Below are 8,735 nucleotides of genomic sequence, written 5' to 3'. Positions count from 1 at the left end.
GATTCTATCTGTGTGTGTGTGTCTGAGAGAGTGGGTGACTCTATCTGTGTGTGTGTGTCTGAGAGAGTGGGTGATTCTATCTGTGTGTGTGTGTGTGTCTGAGAGAGTGGGTGATTCTATCTGTGTGTGTGTGTGTCTGAGAGAGTGGGTGACTCTATCTGTGTGTGTGTGTGTGTCTGAGAGAGTGGGTGATTCTATCTGTGTGTGTGTGTGTGTCTGAGAGAGTGGGTGATTCTATCTGTGTGTGTGTGTCTGAGAGAGTGGGTGACTCTATCTGTGTGTGTGTGTGTGAGAGAGTGGGTGATTCTATCTGTGTGTGTGTGTGTGTCTGAGAGAGTGGGTGATTCTATCTGTGTGTGTGTGTGTGTCTGAGAGAGTGGGTGACTCTATCTGTGTGTGTGTGTCTGAGAGAGTGGGTGATTCTATCTGTGTGTGTGTGTGTCTGAGAGAGTGGGTGATTCTATCTGTGTGTGTGTGTGTCTGAGAGAGTGGGTGATTCTATCTGTGTGTGTGTGTGTGTCTGAGAGAGTGGGTGATTCTATCTGTGTGTGTGTGTCTGAGAGAGTGGGTGATTCTATCTGTGTGTGTGTCTCTGAGAGAGTGGGTGATTCTATCTGTGTGTGTGTGTGTTTCTGAGAGAGTGGGTGATTCTATCTGTGTGTGTGTGTGTCTCTGAGAGAGTGGGTGATTCTATCTGTGTGTGTGTGTGTCTGAGAGAGTGGGTGATTCTATCTGTGTGTGTGTGCGTGAGAGAGTGGGTGATTCTATCTGTGTGTGTGTGTGTGAGAGAGAGTGGGTGATTCTATCTGTGTGTGTGTGTGTCTGAGAGAGTGGGTGATTCTATCTGTGTGTGTGTGTCTGAGAGAGTGGGTGATTCTATCTGTGTGTGTGTGTGTGTCTGAGAGAGTGGGTGATTCTATCCCTGTGTGTGTGTCTGAGAGAGTGGGTGATTCTATCTGTGTGTGTGTGTGTCTGAGAGAGTGGGTGATTCTATCTGTGTGTGTGTGTCTCTGAGAGAGTGGGTGATTCTATCTGTGTGTGTGTGTCTCTGAGAGAGTGGGTGATTCTATCTGTGTGTGTGTGTGTGTCTGAGAGAGTGGGTGATTCTATCTGTGTGTGTGTGTCTCTGAGAGAGTGGGTGATTCTATCTGTGTGTGTGTGTGTGTCTGAGAGAGTGGGTGATTCTATCTGTGTGTGTGTGTGTGTCTGAGAGAGTGGGTGATTCTATCTGTGTGTGTGTTTGTCTGAGAGAGTGGGTGATTCTATCTGTGTGTGTGTGCGTGAGAGAGTGGGTGATTCTATCTGTGTGTGTGTGTCTGAGAGAGTGGGTGATTCTATCTGTGTGTGTGTGTCTGAGAGAGTGGCTGATTCTATCTGTGTGTGTGTCTGAGAGAGTGGGTGATTCTATCTGTGTGTGTGTGTCTGAGAGAGTGGGTTATTCTATCTGTGTGTGTGTGTGTCTGAGAGAATGGGTGATTCTATCTGTGTGTGTGTGTGTCTGAGAGAGTGGGTGATTCTATCTGTGTGTGTGTCTGAGAGAGTGGGTGATTCTATCTGTGTGTGTGTGTGTGTGTCTGAGAGAGTGGGTGATTCTATCTGTGTGTGTGTGTGTCTGAGAGAGTGGGTGATTCTATCTGTGTGTGTGTGTCTGAGAGAGTGGGTGATTCTATCTGTGTGTGTGTGTGTCTGAGAGAGTGGGTGATTCTATCTGTGTGTGTGTGTGAGAGAGTGGGTGATTCTATCTGTGTGTGTGTGTGTCTGAGAGAGTGGGTGATTCTATCTGTGTGTGTGTGTCTGAGAGAGTGGGTGACTCTATCTGTGTGTGTGTGTGTGTCTGAGAGAGTGGGTGATTCTATCTGTGTGTGTGTGTGTGTCTGAGAGAGTGGGTGATTCTATCTGTGTGTGTGTGTGTGTCTGAGAGAGTGGGTGATTCTATCTGTGTGTGTGTGTGTGTCTGAGAGAGTGGGTGATTCTATCTGTGTGTGTGTGTCTGAGAGAGTGGGTGATTCTATCTGTGTGTGTGTGTCTGAGAGAGTGGGTGATTCTATCTGTGTGTGTGTGTGTGTCTGAGAGAGTGGGTGATTCTATCTGTGTGTGTGTGTCTGAGAGAGTGGGTGATTCTATCTGTGTGTGTGTGTGTCTGAGAGAGTGGGTGATTCTATCTGTGTGTGTGTGTCTGAGAGAGTGGGTGATTCTATCTGTGCGTGTGTGTGTGTCTGAGAGAGTGGGTGATTCTATCTGTGTGTGTGTGTCTGAGAGAGTGGGTGATTCTATCTGTGTGTGTGTGTGTGTCTGAGAGAGTGGGTGATTCTATCTGTGTGTGTGTGTGTCTGAGAGAGTGGGTGATTCTATCTGTGTGTGTGTCTGAGAGAGTGGGTGATTCTATCTGTGTGTGTGTCTGAGAGAGTGGGTGATTCTATCTGTGTGTGTGTGTCTGAGAGAGTGGGTGATTCTATCTGTGTGTGTGTGTGTCTGAGAGAGTGGGTGATTCTATCTGTGTGTGTGTCTGAGAGAGTGGATGATTCTATCTGTGTGTGTGTGTCTGAGAGAGTGGGTGATTCTATCTGTGTGTGTGTGTGTCTGAGAGAGTGGGTGATTCTATCTGTGTGTGTGTGTCTGAGAGAGTGGGTGATTCTATCTGTGTGTGTGTCTGAGAGAGTGGGTGATTCTATCTGTGTGTGTGTGTCTGAGAGAGTGGGTGATTCCATCTGGGTGTGTGTCTGAGAGAGTGGGTGATTCTGTCTGTGTGTGTGTGTGTGTCTGAGAGAGTGGGTGATTCTATCTGTGTGTGTGTGTGTCTGAGAGAGTGGGTGATTCTATCTGTGTGTGTGTGTCTGAGAGAGTGGGTGATTCTATCTGTGTGTGTGTGTGAGAGAGTGGGTGATTCTATCTGTGTGTGTGTGTGTCTGAGAGAGTGGGTGATTCTATCTGTGTGTGTGTGTGTGTCTGAGAGAGTGGGTGATTCTATCTGTGTGTGTGTGTCTGAGAGAGTGGGTGATTCTATCTGTGTGTGTGTGTGAGAGAGTGGGTGATTCTATCTGTGTGTGTGTGTGTCTGAGAGAGTGGGTGATTCTATCTGTGTGTGTGTGTGTTTGAGAGAGTGGGTGATTCTATCTGTGTGTGTGTGTGTCTGAGAGAGTGGGTGACTCTATCTGTGTGTGTGTGTGTGTCTGAGAGAGTGGGTGATTCTATCTGTGTGTGTGTGTCTGAGAGAGTGGGTGATTCTATCTGTGTGTGTGTGTCTGAGAGAGTGGGTGATTCTATCTGTCTGTGTGTCTGAGAGAGTGGGTGATTCTATCTGTGTGTGTCTCTGAGAGAGTGGGTGATTCTATCTGTGTGTGTGTGTCTGAGAGAGTGGGTGATTTTATCTGTCTGTGTGTCTGAGAGAGTGGGTGATTCTATCTGTGTGTGTCTCTGAGAGAGTGGGTGATTCTATCTGTGTGTGTGTGTCTGAGAGAGTGGGTGATTTTACCTGTCTGTGTGTCTGAGAGAGTGGGTGATTCTATCTGTGTGTGTCTCTGAGAGAGTGGGTGATTCTATCTGTGTGTGTGTGTCTGAGAGAGTGGGTGATTCTATCTGTGTGTGTGTGTCTGAGAGAGTGGGTGATTCTATCTGTGTGTGTGTGTGTGTCTGAGAGAGTGGGTGATTCTATCTGTGTGTGTGTGTGTGTCTGAGAGAGTGGGTGATTCTATCTGTGTGTGTGTGTCTGAGAGAGTGGGTGATTCTATCTGTGTGTGTGTGTGTGTCTGAGAGAGTGGGTGATTCTATCTGTGTGTGTGTGTGTGTCTGAGAGAGTGGGTGATTCTATCTGTGTGTGTGTCTGAGAGAGTGGGTGATTCTATCTGTGTGTGTGTGTGTCTGAGAGAGTGGGTGATTCTATCTGTGTGTGTGTCTGAGAGAGTGGGTGATTCTATCTGTGTGTGTGTGTGTCTGAGAGAGTGGGTGATTCTATCTGTGTGTGTGTGTGTCTGAGAGAGTGGGTGATTCTATCAGTGTGTGTGTGTGTGTGAGAGAGTGGGTGATTCTATCAGTGTGTGTGTGTGTGTGAGAGAGTGGGTGATTCTATCTGTGTGTGTGTCTCTGAGAGAGTGGGTGATTCTATATTTGTGTGTGTGTGTGTGTCTGAGAGAGTGGGTGATTCTATCTGTGTGTGTGTGTCTGAGAGAGTGGGTGATTCTATCTGTGTGTGTGTGTGTCTGAGAGAGTGGGTGATTCTATCTGTGTGTGTGTGTCTGAGAGAGTGGGTGATTCTATCTGTGTGTGTGTCTGAGAGAGTGGGTGATTCTATCTGTGTGTGTGTGTCTGAGAGAGTGGGTGATTCTATCTGTGTGTGTGTGTGTCTGAGAGAGTGGGTGATTCTATCTGTGTGTGTGTCTGAGAGAGTGGGTGATTCTATCTGTGTGTGTGTGTGTCTGAGAGAGTGGGTGATTCTATCTGTGTGTGTGTGTGTCTGAGAGAGTGGGTGATTCTATCTGTGTGTGTGTGTGTCTGAGAGAGTGGGTGATTCTATCTGTGTGTGTGTCTGAGAGAGTGGGTGATTCTATCTGTGTGTGTGTGTGTCTGAGAGAGTGGGTGATTCTATCTTTGTGTGTGTGTGTGTGTCTGAGAGAGTGGGTGATTCTATCTGTGTGTGTGTGTCTGAGAGAGTGGGTGATTCTATCTGTGTGTGTGTGTCTGAGAGAGTGGGTGATTCTATCTGTGTGTGTGTCTGAGAGAGTGGGTGATTCTATCTGTGTGTGTGTGTGTCTGAGAGAGTGGGTGATTCTATCTTTGTGTTTGTGTGTGTCTGAGAGAGTGGGTGATTCTATCTGTGTGTGTGTGTCTGAGAGAGTGGGTGATTCTATCTGTGTGTGTGTCTCTGAGAGAGTGGGTGATTCTATCTGTGTGTGTGTGTCTGAGAGAGTGGGTGATTCTATCTGTGTGTGTGTGTGTCTGAGAGAGTGGGTGATTCTATCTGTGTGTGTGTCTGAGAGAGTGGGTGATTCTATCTGTGTGTGTGTGTGTCTGAGAGAGTGGGTGATTCTATCTGTGTGTGTGTCTGAGAGAGTGGGTGATTCTATCTGTGTGTGTGTGTGTGTCTGAGAGAGTGGGTGATTCTATCTGTGTGTGTGTGTGTGTGTCTGAGAGAGTGGGTGATTCTATCTGTGTGTGTGTGTGTGTCTGAGAGAGTGGGTGATTCTATCTGTGTGTGTGTGTCTGAGAGAGTGGGTGATTCTATCTGTGTGTGTGTGTGTGTGAGAGAGTGGGTGATTCTATCTGTGTGTGTGTGCGTGAGAGAGTGGGTGATTCTATCTGTGTGTGTGTGTGTGAGAGAGAGTGGGTGATTCTATCTGTGTGTGTGTGTGTCTGAGAGAGTGGGTGATTCTATCTGTGTGTGTGTGTCTGAGAGAGTGGGTGATTCTATCTGTGTGTGTGTGTGTGTCTGAGAGAGTGGGTGATTCTATCCCTGTGTGTGTGTCTGAGAGAGTGGGTGATTCTATCTGTGTGTGTGTGTGTCTGAGAGAGTGGGTGATTCTATCTGTGTGTGTGTGTCTCTGAGAGAGTGGGTGATTCTATCTGTGTGTGTGTGTGTGTCTGAGAGAGTGGGTGATTCTATCTGTGTGTGTGTGTCTCTGAGAGAGTGGGTGATTCTATCTGTGTGTGTGTGTGTGTCTGAGAGAGTGGGTGATTCTATCTGTGTGTGTGTGTGTGTCTGAGAGAGTGGGTGATTCTATCTGTGTGTGTGTGTGAGAGAGAGTGGGTGATTCTATCTGTGTATGTGTGAGAGAGAGAGTGGGTGATTCTATCTGTGTGTGTGTGTGTCTGAGAGAGTGGGTGATTCTATCTGTGTGTGTGTCTGAGAGAGTGGGTGATTCTATCTGTGTGTGTGTGTGTCGGAGAGAGTGGGTGATTCTATCTGTGTGTGTGTGTGTCTGAGAGAGTGGGTGATTCTATGTGTGTGTGTCTGAGAGAGTGGGTGATTCTATCTGTGTGTGTGTGTCTGAGAGAGTGGGTGATTCTATCTGTGTGTGTGTGTGTCTGAGAGAGAGTGGGTGATTCTATCTGTGTGTGTGTGTCTGAGAGAGTGGGTGATTCTATCTGTGTGTGTGTGTGTCGGAGAGAGTGGGTGATTCTATCAGTGTGTGTGTGTGTGTCTGAGAGAGTGGGTGATTCTATCTGTGTGTGTGTGTGTGTCTGAGAGAGTGGGTGATTCTATCTGTGTGTGTGTGTGTGTCTGAGAGAGTGGGTGATTCTATCTGTGTGTGTGTGTGTCTGAGAGAGTGGGTGATTCTATCTGTGTGTGTGTGTCTGAGAGAGTGGGTGATTCTATCTGTGTGTGTGTCTGAGAGAGTGGGTGATTCTATCTGTGTGTGTGTGTGTGAGAGAGAGTGGGTGACTCTATCTGTGTGTGTGTGTCTGAGAGAGTGGGTGATTCTATCTGTGTGTGTGTGTCTGAGAGAGTGGGTGACTCTATCTGTGTGTGTGTGTCTGAGAGAGTGGGTGATTCTATCTGTGTGTGTGTGTGTGTCTGAGAGAGTGGGTGATTCTATCTGTGTGTGTGTGTGTCTGAGAGAGTGGGTGACTCTATCTGTGTGTGTGTGTGTGTCTGAGAGAGTGGGTGATTCTATCTGTGTGTGTGTGTGTGTCTGAGAGAGTGGGTGATTCTATCTGTGTGTGTGTGTCTGAGAGAGTGGGTGACTCTATCTGTGTGTGTGTGTGTGAGAGAGTGGGTGATTCTATCTGTGTGTGTGTGTGTGTCTGAGAGAGTGGGTGATTCTATCTGTGTGTGTGTGTGTGTCTGAGAGAGTGGGTGACTCTATCTGTGTGTGTGTGTCTGAGAGAGTGGGTGATTCTATCTGTGTGTGTGTGTGTCTGAGAGAGTGGGTGATTCTATCTGTGTGTGTGTGTGTCTGAGAGAGTGGGTGATTCTATCTGTGTGTGTGTGTGTGTCTGAGAGAGTGGGTGATTCTATCTGTGTGTGTGTGTCTGAGAGAGTGGGTGATTCTATCTGTGTGTGTGTCTCTGAGAGAGTGGGTGATTCTATCTGTGTGTGTGTGTGTTTCTGAGAGAGTGGGTGATTCTATCTGTGTGTGTGTGTGTCTCTGAGAGAGTGGGTGATTCTATCTGTGTGTGTGTGTGTCTGAGAGAGTGGGTGATTCTATCTGTGTGTGTGTGCGTGAGAGAGTGGGTGATTCTATCTGTGTGTGTGTGTGTGAGAGAGAGTGGGTGATTCTATCTGTGTGTGTGTGTGTCTGAGAGAGTGGGTGATTCTATCTGTGTGTGTGTGTCTGAGAGAGTGGGTGATTCTATCTGTGTGTGTGTGTGTGTCTGAGAGAGTGGGTGATTCTATCCCTGTGTGTGTGTCTGAGAGAGTGGGTGATTCTATCTGTGTGTGTGTGTGTCTGAGAGAGTGGGTGATTCTATCTGTGTGTGTGTGTCTCTGAGAGAGTGGGTGATTCTATCTGTGTGTGTGTGTCTCTGAGAGAGTGGGTGATTCTATCTGTGTGTGTGTGTGTGTCTGAGAGAGTGGGTGATTCTATCTGTGTGTGTGTGTCTCTGAGAGAGTGGGTGATTCTATCTGTGTGTGTGTGTGTGTCTGAGAGAGTGGGTGATTCTATCTGTGTGTGTGTGTGTGTCTGAGAGAGTGGGTGATTCTATCTGTGTGTGTGTTTGTCTGAGAGAGTGGGTGATTCTATCTGTGTGTGTGTGCGTGAGAGAGTGGGTGATTCTATCTGTGTGTGTGTGTCTGAGAGAGTGGGTGATTCTATCTGTGTGTGTGTGTCTGAGAGAGTGGCTGATTCTATCTGTGTGTGTGTCTGAGAGAGTGGGTGATTCTATCTGTGTGTGTGTGTCTGAGAGAGTGGGTTATTCTATCTGTGTGTGTGTGTGTCTGAGAGAATGGGTGATTCTATCTGTGTGTGTGTGTGTCTGAGAGAGTGGGTGATTCTATCTGTGTGTGTGTCTGAGAGAGTGGGTGATTCTATCTGTGTGTGTGTGTGTGTGTCTGAGAGAGTGGGTGATTCTATCTGTGTGTGTGTGTGTCTGAGAGAGTGGGTGATTCTATCTGTGTGTGTGTGTCTGAGAGAGTGGGTGATTCTATCTGTGTGTGTGTGTGTCTGAGAGAGTGGGTGATTCTATCTGTGTGTGTGTGTGAGAGAGTGGGTGATTCTATCTGTGTGTGTGTGTGTCTGAGAGAGTGGGTGATTCTATCTGTGTGTGTGTGTCTGAGAGAGTGGGTGACTCTATCTGTGTGTGTGTGTGTGTCTGAGAGAGTGGGTGATTCTATCTGTGTGTGTGTGTGTGTCTGAGAGAGTGGGTGATTCTATCTGTGTGTGTGTGTGTGTCTGAGAGAGTGGGTGATTCTATCTGTGTGTGTGTGTGTGTCTGAGAGAGTGGGTGATTCTATCTGTGTGTGTGTGTCTGAGAGAGTGGGTGATTCTATCTGTGTGTGTGTGTCTGAGAGAGTGGGTGATTCTATCTGTGTGTGTGTGTGTGTCTGAGAGAGTGGGTGATTCTATCTGTGTGTGTGTGTCTGAGAGAGTGGGTGATTCTATCTGTGTGTGTGTGTGTCTGAGAGAGTGGGTGATTCTATCTGTGTGTGTGTGTCTGAGAGAGTGGGTGATTCTATCTGTGCGTGTGTGTGTGTCTGAGAGAGTGGGTGATTCTATCTGTGTGTGTGTGTCTGAGAGAGTGGGTGATTCTATCTGTGTGTGTGTGTGTGTCTGAGAGAGTGGGTGATTCTATCTGTGTGTGTG

Source organism: Chiloscyllium punctatum, unplaced genomic scaffold (genome assembly GCF_047496795.1).
Source record: "Chiloscyllium punctatum isolate Juve2018m unplaced genomic scaffold, sChiPun1.3 scaffold_67, whole genome shotgun sequence".
NCBI lineage: Eukaryota > Metazoa > Chordata > Chondrichthyes > Orectolobiformes > Hemiscylliidae > Chiloscyllium > Chiloscyllium punctatum.
This window is presented reverse-complemented; position numbering follows the sequence as displayed.